Raw genomic sequence first — 18,256 nt, 5'->3', positions numbered from 1 at the left:
TATTTTTGTGGCCCAACATATGGTCAGTTCTTGAGACTGTTCCATGTACACTAGAGAAAAATGTATACTCTGTTGCTTTAGGATGAAATGTCCTGTAGATGTCTATCATATCCAGGTGTTCTAGTGTATTGTTTAAGGCCAATATATCTTTATTGATTTTTTGTTTGGATGAATGATCTAGAGCCGTCAGTGGTATATTGAGGTCTCCAAGTATGATTGTATTTTTGTCAGTTTTTGTTTTTAGGTCAATAAGTAGCTGTCTTATATATTTTGGTGCTCCTTGGCTTGGTGCATATATATTAAGAATTGTTATGTCTTCTTGATTCAGTGTCCCCTTAATCATTATGAAATGACCATTTTTGTCTCTCAGTACTTTTGCTGTCTTGGAGTCAGCATTATTAGATATGAGTATTGCTGCACCTACTTTTCTTTGGATGTTATTTGCTTGGAGTATTGTTTTCCAGCCTTTCACTTTGAATTTGTTTTTAATCCTTGTTGCTTAGATGTGTTTCTTGTAGGCAGCATACAGTTGGATTTTCTTTTTTAATCCATTCTGCTACTCTGTGTCTTTTTATTGGTGAGTTTAATCCATTTACATTGAGTGTAATTATTGACACTTGTGGTTTCCCTATTGCCATTTTATAAATTGCTTTCTCTTAGTTTTGTATCTTGTTTGACTCTTCTCTTTTGTTTTTCTTTCATTTGTTTTTGTTTGGCTGTATTCCATACTTCTTTCCTCTGTTGCTACCTTTTTTAAGTCATGTGCTTCTGTGGTGGTTTTTTCAAGGGTGGTTACCATTAAGTAATGAAAGGGGTACCTACCATGTTCATTGTAGTACCTTATCTTATGAGTGCTTCTGTACTCCATCATCCTTTGCTACTATTAATCTCTGTTCGCTCCCCCCCTTTTTTTTGTTTTTGTTGTCACAGTTTAAATTTGGTTTTATTGTGTTCTTGGTGGAGCTTTTACTTGTGGTTTTGTTTTGTTTTCTTTGTATCTGGTTGGAAAGCCCCCTTTAGTATTTCCTAGAGTGGGGGTTTTCTGATGATAAATTTCCTCATCTTTTCTGTATCTGTGAATGTTTTTATTTCTCCTTCATATTGAAGGATAGCTTTGATGGGTATAGTATTCTTGGGTGGAAGTTCCTCTTTTTCAGGACTTTAAATATTGGGGTCCACTCTCTTCTAGCTTATAGAGTTTCTGCTGAGAAATCTGGTGATAATCTAATAGGCGTTCCTTTATATGTTGTATTCTTCTTTTCCCTGGCTGCCTTCAGAATTTTTTCTTTGCTGTTGGTTTGTGCCAATTTCATTATGATGTGCCTTGGAGTAGGTTTGTTGTGGTTAAGAAAACTCGGTGTTCTGTTTGCTTCTTGAATTTGAGGCTTTAGTTCTTTCCACAGGCTTGGGAAGTTCTCATCTACTATTTGTTTGAATATGTTCTCCATTCCATTTTCTCTCTCTTCTCCCTCTGATATACCTATTATTCTTATGTTAGTCTTTTTGATGGAATCAGACAGTTCCTATAGGGCTTTCTCATTTTTTAAAAAATTTTTGAGTCTCTCTCTTCTTCTCTCTGTTGTGCCTCAAGTTGCTTGTCTTCTATGTCACTAATCCTACCTTCTATCTGGCCTGTTCAATTAGCTAAGCTTGTTACCTTGTTTTTCAGTTCATGAATTGAGTTTTTCATCTCTGTTTGATTTGTTTTTATAGTTTCAATTTCCTTGGTAATATATTCTTTGTGTTCATTGAGTTGTTTTCTGAGCTCCCTAAATTGCCTTTCTGTTTTCTTGTATATCTCTGAGTATTTTTAGGATTTCTATTTTAAATTCTCTGTCATTTAGCTCCAAGGTTTCCAATATATTAAATTTTTTTGTCCATAGATTTTTTTCTCATCTTTCTGTGCTACATCTCTGTCTTTTGTATCCATGATATTCGATTTCCTTTTCTGTAATGGCATCTGAGAGTGGCTTTGTTGATAGCACTAATGAGAATTAATAAAGAATAAAAAGTAAAAAAAAAATGGAAAGAAAAAAAAAGAAAATTTATTATTTCCCTCTTTTTTTCTTTTCCTCTCCCCTCCTCCTTGAGAAAATATTGTGATGAACTGTTAATTATGTTGTGCTAAATGGAACAAAAACTACCTATAATGGAGGATCTGAGTTGGGGAGAAGTGATAAAGGGGCAAAAAAGGAGGTAGGGACCCACAAAATGCAAAAAAGGAAAAAATTTGGGTCAAGAATAAAATGATTTGTTTCTAAGTGATGGTTGACTAAGAGATATAATGAGAGGGATAAGAGGGAAACAGGAAAAAGGAAAAAAAATTACTATTGTATTAAGTGGAGCAAAAACTAGGTAGAATGGAGAGCCGGGGTTGGGGGGAATGCTAATGAGTTAAAAAGCGAAGTCAAAAGCACCCAAAATGCCACAAAGAAAAAAATTTGAGTTCCAAATAAAATAATTTGTTCGTGATTGAGGATTGAATGAGAGGAAAAGTAAAGGAGAAAATAAGAAACTAATAGAAAGGGAGAAAAAAGAAAAAGGGAAAAAGGAAAAGAACAAAAAGAGAGTTAAGGGTTTTGGAGTGTAACCCTCATAGAGAGAAAGGAAGAAGAAAAGAAAGAAAATGAGAGATGTAACAGTTATGGGTAGTGTAGTTCAAGAAAGAGAAAGAATAAGATGGGCAGAGAATAAATGGACCAAGGTGGAGGAGAAAAAAAAATAAAGACAAGAAGATGAAAGAAACAAAAAAAAAAAGGAAAAAGTTATAAAGTCTGTGAATTTTTCTTGATTTTGAGAGGTTATCATCTTGCTTTTTCTTTCCTCTCCCTCTTTCTGGTCAGTGACTCTGTACCCCAGGCTCTGCCCCTGTGGCATGCTTAAGTAGAGATTTGCAGTTGATAAGTCTCTATGGCGATGCCATATATTAGGCTTCAGTCTCGTTGGTAGTTGAGGCTTGTTAGCATTTGCAGGCTCCGACAATGAGAGAGTCCATTTTCTCGGAGCCTCTCTCCTAGTCTCTCCTTCCTGAATTAGCAGCCTGATGATCCAGCTATAAGGTTGCCGCTGCCTCTTCCTGGAGAGTAAGAGGCTCAAAGAGCTGGCAAATCCCCACTCTATCCCCACTCTGCGCAAGGCTCTGGGTAAGGCTCTGTCAGTCAGAGCCGCCAGCATAATCAGGCAGGCTGGGAACCAATTGCTCTCAAGGTGCCCTTTTTTTTTTTTTTTAATAAATTTTTATTAATGGTAATGGGATGACATTAATAAATCAGGGTACATATATTCAAAGAAAACATGTCTAGGTTATTTTGTCATCAAATTATGTTGCAAACCCCTCGCCCAAAGTCAGATTGTCCTCTGTCACCCTCTATCTAGTTCTCTGTGCCTCTCCCCCTCCCCCTAACTCTCTCCCTCCCTCCCTCCCATGTCCTCCCCCCCCCCCCCACCCTTGGTAACCACCACACTCTTGTCCATGTCTCTCAGTCTCATTTTTATGTTCCACCAATGTATGGAATCATGTAGTTCTTGTTTTTTTCTGATTTACTTATTTCACTCCTTATAATGTTATCAAGATCCCACCATTTTGCTGTAAATGATCTGATGTCATCATTTCTTATGGCTGAGTAGTATTCCATAGTGTATATGTGCCACATCTTCTTTATCCAGTCTTCTATTGAAGGGCTTTTTGGTTGTTTCCATGTCTTGGCCACTGTGAACAGTGCTGCAATGAACATGGGGCTACATGTGTCTTCACGTATCAATGTTTCTGAGGTTTTGGGGTATATACCCAGTAGAGGGATTGCTGGGTCATAAGGTAGTTCTATTTGCAGTTTTTTGAGGAACCACCATACTTTCCTCCATAATGGTTGTACTACTTTACAGTCCCACCAACAGTGAATGAGGGTTCCTTTTTCTCCACAGCCTCTCCAACATTTGCTATTACCCGTCTTGTTGATAATAGCTAATCTAACAGGAGTGAGGTGGTATCTCATTGTAGTTTTGATTTGCATTTCTCTAATAACTAATGAAGCTGAGCATCTTTTCATATATCTGTTGGCCATTTGTATCTCTTCCTGGGAGTGTGAACAGACACATGAACAGTGTCTGTTCATGTCCTCTTCCCATTTTTTTATTGGATTGTTTGTTTGTTTGTTGTTGAGTTTTATGAGTTCTTTGTAAATTTTGGATATTAGGCCCTTATCTGAGCTGTCGTTTGAAAATATCAGTTCCCATATAGTTGGCTGTCTGTTTATTTTGATATCAGTTTCTCTTGCTGAGCAAAAACTTTTAATTCTGATGTAGTCCCATTCATTTACCTTTGCCTTCACTTCTCTTGCCATTGGAGTCAAGTTCATAAAATGTTCTTTAAAACCCAGGTCCATGATTTTAGTACCTATGTCTTCTTCTATGTACTTTATTGTTTCAGGTCTTATATTTAGGTCTTTGATCCATTTTGAATTAATTTTAGTACACGGGGACAGGCTGTAGTCGAGTTTCATTCTTTTGCATGTGGCTTTCCAGTTTTCCCAACACCATTTGTTGAAGAGGCTTTCTTTTCTCCATTGTGTGTTGTTGGCCCCTTTATCAAAGATTATTTGACCATATATATGTGGTTTTATTTCTGGACTTTCTATTCTGTTCCATTGGTCTGAGTGTCTATTTTTTTGCCAATACCATGCTGTTTTGATTATCGTGGCCCTATAATATAGTTTAAAGTCAGGTATTGTAATGCCCCCAGCTTCATTCTTTTTCCTTAGGATTGTTTTGGCTATTCGGGGTTTTTTATAGTTCCATATAAATCTGATGATTTTTTGTTCCATTTCTTTAAAAAATCTCATAGGGATTTTGATGGGAATTGCATTAAATTTGTATATTGCTTTGGGTAATATGGCCATTTTGATTATATTTATTCTTCCTATCCAAGAACAAGGAATATTTTTCCATCTCATTGTATCTTTTTCGATTTCCCTTAACAATGCTTTGTAATTTTCATTATATAGGTCCTTTACGTTCTTTGTTATGTTTATTCCTAGGTATTTTATTTTATTTTTTGCAATCGTGAAGGGGATTATTTTTTTGAGTTCGTTTTCTAATATTTCATTGTTGGCATATAGAAAGGCTATGGACTTTTGTATGTTAATTTTGTATCCTGCGACCTTACTGTATTGGTTTATTGTTTCTAATAATCTTTTTGTGGAGTCCTTCGGGTTTTCGATGTATAGGATCATATCATCAGCAAAAAGTGATAGCTTTACTTCTTCTTTTCCGATATGGATGCCTTTTATTTCTTTGTCTTGTCTGATTGCTCTGGCCAGAACTTCTAGCACCACGTTGAATAAGAGTGGAGAGAGTGGACAACCCTGTCTTGTTCCTGATTTAAGGGGGAAAGTCCTCAGTTTTATGCCGTTTAATAGGATGTTGGCTGATGGTTTATCATATATGGCCTTTATCATGTTGAGATATTTTCCTTCTATACCCATTTTGTTGAGAGTCTTAAACATAAAATTGTGTTGTATTTTATCAAAAGCCTTTTCTGCATCTATTGATAAGATCATGTGGTTTTTGTTCTTTGTTTTGTTGATATGGTGTATTACGTTAACCGTTTTGCGTATGTTGAACCATCCTTGAGATTCTGGGATGAATCCCACTTGATCATGATGTATTATTTTTTTAATATGTTGTTGTATTCGGTTTGCCAGTATTTTGTTTAGTATTTTAGCATCTGTATTCATTAGAGATATTGGTCTGTAGTTTTCTTTCTTTGTGCCATCCTTGCCAGGTTTTGGTATGAGGGTTATGTTGGCCTCATAAAATGTGTTTGGAAGTATTGCTTCTTCTTCAATTTTTTGGAAGACTTTGAGTAGAATAGGAACCAAGTCTTCTTTGAATGTTTGATAGAATTCACTAGTATAACCGTCTGGGCCTGGACTTTTATTTTTGGGGAGGTTTTTAATAGTTTTTTCTATTTCCTCCCTGCTGATTGGTCTGTTTAGGCTTTCTGCTTCTTCATGACTCAGTCTAGGAAGGTTGTATTGTTCTAGGAATTTATCCATTTCTTCTAGATTGTTGTATTTGGTGGCATATCAAGGTGCCTTTTTATGATTCTCTAGGCATTTCCAGTATGCCTCAGCACTCTGTGGGACCACTCTCCCAGTTTTGCACTTTGTAACCTGTTTTGGCTGGGAAGAAGATGCCCTAGTTGCTGCCTGCAGAACAGGAGGTCTTAAAAACTGCCAAGTCCCTCTTTTTAACATATAGCCCTGAGAATGAAAGCTCTGCCAATTAGAAGTTGCCCCCACCCCTACGTGCATACAGCAAGAGGCACTCAAACATATCACGTCTTTTGTCTTAGATCGCTGAACTGAGAGAGATCTTATCAGTTAGAGCCACGTAGGTCAGTTGAGAGGTGAGCAGACTGTGGGTTAAGCTAATTTCAGCGATTGGATCAGCAGATCTGCTCCCGAGACAGACTGCAAGCTGCTTGCCCGCCCCTCCCCCTAATGCTTTCGTATTTTTTCTTCCCGGGGATGTTAGCTTGAATGGCTGGGTGAGGCGCCCCAGCCACCCAGAGAAGTTCGGGCATAGGGAAGTTTGCTTTCACGCACTCCCTGCACACCGCTGTTCAGGATGCAGGGACCACACCGAAACTCTGGTCACAGCCCATGCAAAGGCCTCTGACCCTGCCCCTCTGTCTGGGAACACGGGCGCCCACTCCCGGGCACTAGGAGGAACTTCTCGCACACTATCCGCGCTTGCCGATCAGGATATTGGGGCTAATGGCGGCTTCTGCTCACCCGTCTTTGCTGGGGTCTGGTGCAGGCGTTAGCTGGCATTGGCTGAGTCACCGCAGGCACACTCTTTCCTTGGCTTGAACATCTGTGCCACAGCCTGGCTCCCTCCACACCCTTAGCCCTCTATCTCAGATCCAAGTGAAAGCAGCCTTTGCTCAGGTTAGTGAGGAAGGCAGAGTGTTCCTTTCTCCATCTTATTTCCTACAGGGTTGATTATATATTTAGTCAATTTTTCGCTCGTTCATACCTTCATTTTCAGTGTATGGGACTTCTAGATGCTCCAAGGATAGATTTTTCTGTCTCTGGTTGAAGAACTTGTTGAAAGTTTGGGGAAATTTATCGGTAGTGCTCTTCATGGCGCCATTTCTCTGACATCACTCTACTTTGAATATTTTTTGCCAACTCCTTCTGGCCTGTAAAATTCTGTTGAGAAATTAGCTAACAGTATTATGGGAATTCCCTGCTTTTTAAATCTTTCTTTAAGATTCTCTCTTTGGGCCCTGGCCGGTTGGCTCAGTGGTAGAGCGTCGGCCTGGCATGCAGAAGTCCCGGGTTTGATTCCTGGCCAGGGCACACAGGAGAAGTGCCCATCTGCTTCTCCACCCCTCCCCCTCTCCTTCCTCTCTGTCTCTCTCTTCCCTTCCCGCAGCTGAGGCTCCACTGGAGCAAAGATGGCCCGGGCGCTGGGGATGGCTCCTTGGCCTCTGCCCCAGGCGCTAGAGTGGCTCTGGTTGCAACAGAGCGACACCCCGGAGGGGCAGAGCATTGCCCCCTGGTGGACAGAGCGTCGCCCCCTGGTAGGCATGCCGGGTGGATCCAGTCGGGCGCATGCAGGAGGAGTCTGTCTGACTGTCTCTCTCTGTTTCCAGCTTCAGAAAAATACAAAAAAAAAAAAAAAAAAAAGAAAAGATTCTCTCTTTGTTTTTAATCTTTGATATTTTGATTATGATTTGATTTGTTGTGGACCTTTTTGGGTTTATCTTGTTTGGGACTGTTTACTATCTTGATTGTGTATCTTTTCCCCTCACCGAGTTAGGGAAGTTTTCAGTTAGTATTTCTTCAAATAGGTTCTCAATCGTTTTCTCTCTTTTTCTTCTGGTACCCCATATAATGTGAATGTTGTTACAATTAATGTTGACCCAGAGGTCCCTTAAAATATCCTCATTTTTATAATTCTTTTTTATTTTTGTTGTTTCAATTGGGTGTTTTGTGCAAATTGTCTTCCAAATAGCTCATTTGATCCTCTACTTCATCTAGTCTGTTGTTGATTCCTTCTAGTATATTCTTCATTTCAGTTATTATACTTTTTCATTTCTGACTGGTTCTTTTTTGTGATATCTATGTTCTTTTTTATGTTTATTATCTCTTTGTTGAAGTTCTCACTAAGTTTTCTGAACATCCTTATAACAGTTTTTTTTCTTTTGCAATTTTTAAAATTTTTATTTTTATTTTATTTTTATTTTTTACAGGGACTGAGAGAGATTCAGAGAGAGGGATAGATTGGGACAGACAGACAGGAATGGAGAGAGATGAGAAGCATCAATCATCAGTTTTTCCTTGCGACACCTTAGTTGTTCATTGATTGCTTTCTCATATGTGCCTTAACCGTGGGGCTACAGCAGATCGAGTAACCCCTTGCTTGAGCCAGCAACCTTGGGTCCAAGCTGGTGAGCTTTTGCTCAAACCAGATGAGCCCGCGCTCAAGCTGGCGACGTTGGGGTCTCGAACCTGGTTCCTTTGCATCCCAGTCCGATGCTCTATTCATTGCGCCACCGCCTGGTCAGGTGCAATTTTTAAAATTTTTATTGATTGATATTTAGAGGGCCGGCAGGGAAAGAGAGAGGAGAAGTGGGAAGCATCTACTCATAGTAATTGCTTCCTGTATGTATCTTGACCAGGCAAGCCCAGGGATTCAAACCAGTGACCTCAGCATTCCAGGTTGATGCTTTATCCATTGTACTACCACAGGTCAGGCTATAACCAGTGTTTTTAACACTGTATCTGATAGATTGCTTGACTTAATTTTGTTTAGTTCTTTTATAGGAGTTTTTCCTGTTTCTTCATTTGGGTCATGTTTCTTTGCTGCTTCATTTTGACTGCTTCTCTATTTTTGTTTTTATTTATTATATATACCTGCTATATCTTCCAGTTCTGGTAGAGTGGCCTTAGGTAGTAGGTGTCCTGTGGGGTCCAGTGGTTCAGTCTCCCTGATCACCTAAGCTGGTGCTCTAGGTGTGTCCTTTGTATGGATTGTGTGTGCCCTCCTGCTGTAGTTGAGCCTGATTGCTGTTGGCAGGTCCATGAGTGGGGTTGATCCTCAACCTGACTGGCTGTGAATGTTGACCACAACCACAGAGTTTGAGCTGCTATGAGGGGCTTAATCCATGGAGTGGGATTTTCCCCAGTGGGCTCTGGTGCCTGCCAAGACCATCCTTTGGTACTGCTTATAGACAGTTGGGTGATGCTTTGGTGTGGTCTGAAGCTTGCCATTGGGTGTGTTGGTTTCGGATCTTTTTGGTAGGGGCTCTAGTACAGGCCACAGTCAGCTGCTGCCTGTGATTGACCCAGCATTACTTGCTAGGAACCACAAAGTGAACTGTAGTTGGCTGCCACCTGTACTGGGTTCAGGTGTGGTGGGAAAGGCCATATTGTGAATAGAGGCTGGCTGTAACCAGTACCAGGCCTGGGACTACTTAGCAAAAGGGCATTCCAAGGCCTGCTGCTGCCTGCTGGCTGTCTTTAAGGCTCAACCACTGCAACAGCTTTGGGAAGTAGTTGAGTTGGATGAAATGGGGTCTCTGGTTGTCATCTGGGTGGAGAAAGTGGTGTTCACCTGGTTAATGCAGACTCAGGTTTGGCCATGTCAGGGGAGACCTCACATACAAAAGATGGCATCTGCCTACAGGCTGTGTGGGAGGAGGGCTCAACACAGGGACAATTGCAGGTGTCTCTCCAGCCCTCACTGTGAAGCCACACCTCTCAGTTTCTCCCTGTATGTCTCTAGTGTTCTCTGAGGTGCTGTCTCTCCATTGGAGCCCAAGGTGAGTGCTCTGTGAGCAAAAGAGCATGGGCCCTTTAAGAGAACATCTGGATTTCCAGTAGCCTTCTGTCTTACCCAGAAGGACCAACATGGCTGATTTTCACAGCCCGATATGGGGTGTCCTCTTTCCAGTACTGGTGCTCTGGGCTGCAAAGCCTTGTATAGGACTGGGACCTCTCATTCCTCAGGGGGACCTTTACAGCTGAGATTGACCTCCCAGTTCTCAACCAGCACATGTGGGTAGGGGCCAGCCTGTTACACATCTCCACCTCTCTTACCAGCCTCAGCATGGCTTCTTCTTCATATTCTTAGTTATAGGACTCTACTCAGCTAGTCTTCAGATGATACTCCAGTGATTGTTCTATAATTTAGTGGTAATTGTGATATGGTCATGGGAAGTTTGCCATCTGGACTGGAACTTGTCAATCTCAGTTTTTAAATCAATAATTTCCAGATGAATTAAAGATACTAAAATAATAATAGTTGATATTTATTTAGCTTGTATATATGTCAAGCCCTGATTTAAGTATTTTTTATTCTGGTGCCCATATTTTACTCATTAAATCTTTGGAGCAGACTTATAATTTTAGTAGCTATTTGCTCCTATTTGGGGCAGTGGACACTTAGAAAGAGAATGAGTGGCTACAGGTGTTATAAACCTTAGGCATTCTGGCTCCAGAGTATGTGGCATCACACACAAACTGTCTCTAAAAGTTCTAAGGGGAAAAGATAAATATTTATATAAAATTAGTACAGTTAGGATCATTCTAACCATGATTATAAAGCCAAAAAAACAAGGGAGAAGATTGGTAGATTTGACTACATGAACATATTTATTTAAACCTTTATATTTTCCCCAAATATCCAAATAAAAAACAAGAAGAAATATTGGCAATGTATTTAATAGACATTGTGTTAATATTCTTTGTATATAAAGAATTCTTGCAATCAATAAAACACATACACACACGCAAATTCTTCCAAAAGAAAATGGTCTAGGGCAGAGGTCAACAAACTGGTCCTGGACGAAATCCAGTCCACCATCTACTGTTGAAAATAAATTTTTATTGGAGTACAGCCATGCTCATTTGTTTGCATACTGTCTGTGGGTACGTTTGAGCCACAACATATCATTTCTACTTCTGGTGGTCTTAAAATATAATATGGAGTCTTTTTCCTTTATAAGGCTTTGGATGGCCCTGCTTGGTGGCGGAAGAATGGATCAGTTGACCTCTAACGGCCCCTCCCTTACCTTCATCCTGTTTTATCTTCAACCTTTCTTCTCTTACTTTGGCAGCCCTGTTTCCTTTCTCAATCTCTAAAAAAGAACTTGCCTTCTATTTCATGGAGAAAAAGGAGGGCTTCATGAGGTATATATGGAATCCCAACCCCTTCTGATTCTTCAGGGTGAGGAATTCATTTGTGATACCTTTATTTTCTACCTTTTTTCCTCTAAACTATTTTCATTTCTATAATTTATAAGCTACTTTATCTCTATTATTTCTGCAACAACAACAACAACAAGATAAAAGGAAGGAAGAGACAAAGAAGAGAGAGAGAAAGAAGATATAAAGACAGAGAGTGGAATGAGTGATGGCTTCACATCTTGGTGGACCCTCTAGAGCAGTAGTAGTCAACCTAGTCCCTACCACCCACTAGTGGTGGGTGGGCATTCCAGCTTTCATGGTGGGCAATAGTGGAGCAACCAAAGTATAAATGAAAAGATAGATTTAACTATAGTAAGTTGTTTTATAAAGATTTATTCTGCCAAACTTAGTGAAAATCCAACATAAAGTACTTGGTAAGTAATTATTATTATATGCTTTAATTTGCTGTAACTCTGCTTTATAAATTTTATAAAATAAAGTTACTTCTTTACTTTATAAATCACCATTACTGTGGAACCGGTGGGCAGTTAGAAAATTTTACTACTAACAGAGATACAGAAGTGGGCGGTAGGTATAAAAAGGTTGACTGCCCCTGCTCTAGAGATAAGGCACTTTAGGACTATCACAGGAAGCTGCTGGTGCACAAGGAATTGATGATTGTCTTAAGGAGTTAAAGGAACAATGAAAAGAACTTACCAAGCACTATGAAAAGTCTAAAAATGATCTGAAGGCCCTACAAAGTGTTGGGCAGATTGTGAGTGAGGTATTTAAGAAATTAGCTGAAGAAAAATTCATTGTTAAAGCTACAAATGGACCAAGATATGTTGTGGATTGTTGTTGACAGTTTGACAAAAGTAAGTTGAAGCCAGGAACAAGAGTTGCTTTGAAATGACTACACTAACCATCATGAGATATTTGCCAAGAGAGGTGGATCCATTGGTTTACAACATGTCTCATGAAGACCCTGGGAACGTTTCCTATTCTGAAATCGGAGCGCGATCAGAACAGATTTGGAAATTAAGAGAGGTGATAGAATTACTACTCACAAACCCAGAATTTAGTCCAGGGTGTAGGAATAATACCTCCAAAAGTCTGTTTTTTTTAAATTATAATTTTATTTTTTTAATGGGGTGACATCAATAAATCAGGATACATATATTCAAAGATAACATGTCCAGGTTATCTTGTCATTCAATTATGTTGCATACCCATCACCCAAAGTCAGATTGTCCTCTGTCACCTTCTATCTAGTTTTCTTTGTGCCCCTCCCCCTCCCCCTTTCCCTATCCCTCTCCCCCCTCCCCCCGTAACCACCACACTCTTATCAATGTCTCTTAGTCTCACTTTTATGTCCCACCTACGTATGGAATAATGCAGTTCCTGGTTTTTTCTGATTTACTTATTTCACTTCATATAATGTTATCAAGATCCCACCATTTTGCTATAAATGATCCGATGTCATCATTTCTTATGGCTGAGTAGTATTCCATAGTGTATATGTGCCACATCTTCTTTATCCAGTCATCTATTGATGGGCTTTTTGGTTGTTTCCATGTCCTGGCCACTGTGAACAATGCTGCAATGAACATGGGGCTGCATGTGTCTTTGCGTATCAATGTTTCTGAGTTTTTGGGGTATATGCCCAGTAGAGGGATTGCTGGGTCATAAGGTAGTTCTATTTTCAGTTTTTTGAGGAACCACCATAGTTTCTTCCATAATGGTTGTATTACTTTACATTCCCACCAACAGTGGATGAGGGTTCCTTTTTCTCCACAACCTCTCCAACATTTGCTATTACCTGACTTGCTAATAATAGCTAATCTAACGGGTGTGAGGTGGTATCTCATTGCAGTTTTGATTTGCATTTCTCTAATAACTAAAGAAGATGAGCATCTTTTCATATATCTGTTGGCCATTTGTATTTCTTCCTGGGAGAAGTGTCTGTTCATGTCCTCTTCCCATTTTTTTATTGGATTGTTTGTTTGTTGTTGAGTTTTATGAGTTCCAAAAGTCTGTTTTCTATGTGGACCACCAGGTATAGGAAAAACACTCTTGGGCAGGAACTGTTGCTAGCCAGGTGGATTGCAATTTCTTAAAGACTGTATCTAGTTATATTGTAGAAAAATACATTGGTGAGAGTGCTCGTTTGATCAGAGAAATGTTTAATTATGCCAGAGACCGTCAACCATGCATCATTTTTATGGATGAAATAGATGCTATCAGTGGTTGTTCTCAGTTTTCTGAAGGTACTTGAGCTGATAGAGTCAGAGAACTTTAATGGAGTTACTGAATCTAAGGGATATTTTGATACTCTGCATAGACTTAAAATGATAATGGCTATAAACCAACCAGATGCACTAGATCCTGCTTTGTTCCATCCAGGAATGTTAGATAGAAAAATACATATTGATTTATCAAATGAACAGACAAGGTTAGATATACTGAAAATCAATGCAGGTCTCATTACAAAACATGTTGAAATAGATTATTTTTAGCAACGTGAAGCTTTCAGATGGCTTGAATGAAGCAGGCCTGAGAGATGTTTGTAATGAAGCAGGTATGTTTGCAATTTGTGCTGATTATGATTTTGTGGTACAGAAAGACTTCATGAAAGCAGTCAGCAAAGTGGCTGATTCTAAGAAGCTGGAGTCAAAATTGGACTACAAACCTGTGTAATACACTGTAAAGATTTTGATGGATTCATGACAGGCATTGGTTTAATGTAAAAAATAAAGTTAAGGAAAAGAATGTATAATTGGCAATGATCTCATTAAAAGCATATAAATTAAAATATTAATATGTATGAATAACAAAAAATAATAAAGACAGAGTAGGGGATGGAGGGAGGGAGAAAGAAAGAGAGAAAGAGAGAAAGAAAGAAAGAAAAAGAAGAAAGGGAAGAAAGAAAGAAAGGAAGCTCTGGTAATTATTTGGACCCTATACTCCACGTCTTGGCAATGTCTCTGGATATCTCTCTCCCTTTACAGCCAGCTCCCCCCGCACCCACTTCAGTTGAAAAATAGGAATGTTCTTACTGTAGGGCTTGTTGGTAACACACACACACACACACACACACACTCACATACTCCCTCTCTCTCTCACACACACACAAAAACTCATGAGGTTTGTTGAAACTGATAAAATAAGTATGACAGATAACTTTTTATTAATATTGAAGCCATTTAGGTTTTCAAATTATAGGTTACTGAAGCTACCACAGCATTCTCCTCAAAACATGAAATCTAGTAGTAAACATTGCAAATTCCACATTTAGCACTTCGTGCAATTTCCCTTAGTACCTGAATTCTTAGTTCTCAGCAGCACTAAGAACACTTAGAGTAGAATGTTCTGAGTGTAAAGTGTTCTGATATCAAGTGTTCTTAGAATGTTCAAGTCAGAATACTGATTCTCAAGCAATTCATAACACCAACTATAAAAAATAAGTGGGAGAGAAAACAGCAGTCACGTTGTATTAAAAAAAAAATCTGAGCACAGATTTCAATTGACAAAGTGGCAATCCAAAATCACATGCCATGCTCAGTCCAGAAACTGATCAATTATATACTTAAAACTCAAATTGTCAATAATAATGAAATTAAAGAAAAAGCCAACTTGAGACTTTTGGAAATTTGAAATTAATAAACACTGGAATATCCTAATAGTCAAAATATAATAGTTGTAGTAATACAACTGAACACATGTCTGATAAAGTAACATTATCTACAACTAATTCTATGTTTCTCTAATTTGTCAGACAAGTATTTTATTGTAAAAATAAGTATTCAAGGTTCAAATCTTCCATAAGATAAAATTCAATATTTATATTAAAGTAATACTAACAATGCGGTTTGCCTCATCACTTCAAACCCTGTTTTTCTATTTAAATAAAAGCAACATTTTAGAAAGTTTGGGAAATAGAGAAAGAGGATATCTATAATCTTACTAAATTCACAGCTTTTTTACAGAAATGTATTTTTTTTGTAATTGTAATTTTTTATTCTGCTTTTAAAATTAGTATTTCTCTTGGCTATTTTTCTGTGATGTTAGTAAATAATAATGTTTATAATTTTTGTAGTAGCTTAATACCATCTAATATATCAATTTATTTAACAATTTACCCACGAATAATTTAGATGAGATCCACTTTTTTACTTTGTGTTTATAGGCCCCTCCCTTCCATACTTTGTACTTTTTCTTTTAACTCTTTTCCTGTTTTTGCTCAATCTTTCCACTCTCCCACCCAGTCCGCCCCAACAGCTGTCAGCCTGCTCTGTATGAGTCTGTCTCTAATTTTTATTAGTTCATTTTGTCCACTACGAGTGAAATCATATTGTACTTGTCTTCTCTGACTGGCTTATTTCACTGAGCATATTATTGTCCAGGCCCATCCATGCTGTCATAAACAGTAAGATTTCCTTCTTATTTTTATGGCTAAGTAGTATTCTATTATATAAATGTACCAAAGCTTTCTCATCTACTGGTGGGCACGTGGGCTGCTGCTAACAAGTCTTGGCTATTGTAAGTAATGCTGCAGTGAATATAGGGGTGCATATATTCTTTTGAATTAGTGTTTCGGGTTGCTTTGGATATATAGGTATATTCCCAGAAGTGGAATCACTGGGTCATTGGGCAGTTCCATTTAAAATTTTTTTGAGGTAACCCTACACTGCTTTCCACAATGGCTGCACCAGTCTTCAAACCACCAACAGGGCAAGAGTGTGCCCTTTTCTCTACATTCTGCCAATACTTGTTTGTTGATTTGTTGATGATAGCCATTCTGAGAGGTGTAAGGTGGTAGCTCATTGTGGTTTTAATTTGCATTTCTCTGATGATTAGTGACGTTATGCTTCTTTTCATATATCTATTGGCCATCTGTATGTCTCTTTGGAGAAGTGTCTATTTAGGTCCTTTGCCCATTTTTTTTGGGTGGTTTGTTTGTATTGAGTTGTATGAGTTCTTTATAAATTTTGGATATTAACCCTTTGTTAGATATCTCACTGGCAAATGTCTTCTTCCATTAAGCAGGTTGTCTTTTTGTTTTGTTGATAGTTTCTTTTGCTATGCAAAAACTTTTTAGCTTGATGTAGTCCCATTTATTTATTTTTTGTTTTGTACCCTTGCTCGAGGAGATATATCAGAAAAAATATTGCTACAAGAAATGTCTAAGAGTTTACTGCCTATGTTTTCTTCTAAGAGTATTATGGTCTCGAGTCTTCCATTTAAGTCTTCAAACCATTTTGAGTGTTTTCTTGTGTATGGTGTAAAAAGGTAGTCTAGTTTCATTTATTTTTCCATGTATTTGTTCAGTTTCCCAATACCATGAATTGAGTAGACTGTCTTTATGTTATTGTATGTTTCTGACTTTTGTTATATGTTAATTGACTATAAAAGCATGGGTTTATTTTTAGGCTTTCTATTCTGTTCCATTGATCTATATGTCTGTTTTTATGCCAGTACCTTACTGTTTTGATTACTGGCTTTGTAATATAATTTGATACCAAATAACATGATTTCTCCAACTTTGTTCTTCTTTCTCAAGATTGCTGTTACTATTCAGGGTCTTTTGTGATTTTATATAAATTTTTAAATATTTGTTCTAGTTCTGTGAAATATGCTGTTATTATCTTGATAGAAATTGTGTTGAATCTATAGATTGCTTTGGGTAGTATGGACATTTTGATGATGTTAATTCTTCCTGTCCATGAACATGGTGTTTATGCTTCCACTTGTTTATATCTTCTTCAGTTTCTTTCTTCAGCATTTTATAGTTTTCTGAGTAAAAGTATTTACATTCTTGGTTAAATTTATTCCTAGGTATTTTTTTCTCTTGAAGAAACTGTGAATGGGATTCTTTTCTTAGTTTCTCTTTCTGATAGATCATTATTGGTGTATAAAAATGCAACTAACTCTTGGACATTAATTTTATATCCTGCTACTTTACTGAATACATTTGTCAGTCTAGTAGTATTTTGGTGGAATCTTTAAGATTCTCTATATACAGTGTCATGTCAACCACATATAATGACAGTGTTACTTCTTCCTTTCCAATTTGATGCCTTTTATCTTCTTGTCTGATAGCTGTGGCTAGGACTTCTAGTACTATATTGAATAAGAGTGTTGAAAGTGGACATCACTGTCTTGTTCCTAATCTTAAGGAAAATGCTTACAATTTTTCCCAGTGAGTATAATGTTGGCTGTAGGTTTGTAACATGACCTTTATTATGTTAAGATTTATTCCCTCTGTTCTCACTTTGCTGAGAGCTCATATATGTGTGTGTATGTGTGTGTGTGTGTGTGTGTGTGTATATATGTGTGTGTGTGTGTATATATGTGTGTGTGTGTGTGTATATATATATATATATATATATATATATATATATATAAATTAAGTGAGAGGTGGGGAGGCAGAGACAAACTCCTGCATGTGCCCAGTTGTTGATCCACCTGGCAAGCCCCCTACAGGGTGATGTACTGCCCGTCTGGGGGGTGCTGCTTTGTTGCTTGGCAACTGAGCTATTTTAATGCCTGAGGTGAGGCCACAGAGCCATCCTCAGTGCCTGGGGCCAACTTGCTCAAACCTTTTGAGCCATGGCTGGGGGAGGGGAAGAGAGAAAGAGAGGAGAGAGAGAGAGAGAGAGAGAGAGAGAGAGAGAGAGAGAAAGGGGTGGGGTGGAGAAGCAGACGGTCACTTCTCCTGTGTTCCCTGACCAGGAATTGAATTTGGGACTACCACACACCAGGCTGATGCTCTACTACTAAGCCAACCAACCAGGGCTGAGAGTTATCATAAATGGGAGCTGGATTTTATCAAACAGTCACTTTTGTGTGTGTATATTGATAGGATTATGTGGTTTTTATCCTTCATTTTGTTTATGTGGTGTATCACATTTATTGATTTGCAAATATTCTACCAACCTTCAAACCCTGGAATAAATCCCACTTAACCATGGTCTATCATCTTTTTAATGAATTGCTGGGTGTGGTTTGCTATTTTAGCATCTGTGTTTATTAGTAATATTGGCCAGATTCATAGTGTC

General features: G+C 38.3%; 1 protein-coding gene and 1 pseudogene across 2 annotated transcripts in view; both read left to right on the top strand.

The window, feature by feature from the left end:
• The window catches only part of GREB1L (GREB1 like retinoic acid receptor coactivator), a 363,373-nt gene that overhangs the window by 64,997 nt on the left and 280,120 nt on the right, over nucleotides 1-18,256 (top strand). The window lies entirely within an intron of this gene.
• LOC136315375 (26S proteasome regulatory subunit 10B-like) lies at nucleotides 11,887-13,895 on the top strand (annotated as a pseudogene).

The sequence above is a fragment of the Saccopteryx bilineata genome, chromosome 11 (assembly GCF_036850765.1).
Source record: "Saccopteryx bilineata isolate mSacBil1 chromosome 11, mSacBil1_pri_phased_curated, whole genome shotgun sequence".
Lineage (NCBI taxonomy): Eukaryota > Metazoa > Chordata > Mammalia > Chiroptera > Emballonuridae > Saccopteryx > Saccopteryx bilineata.
The sequence above is the reverse complement of the archived record's forward strand: the minus strand, read 5'-3'. Positions and strand labels throughout refer to the sequence as shown.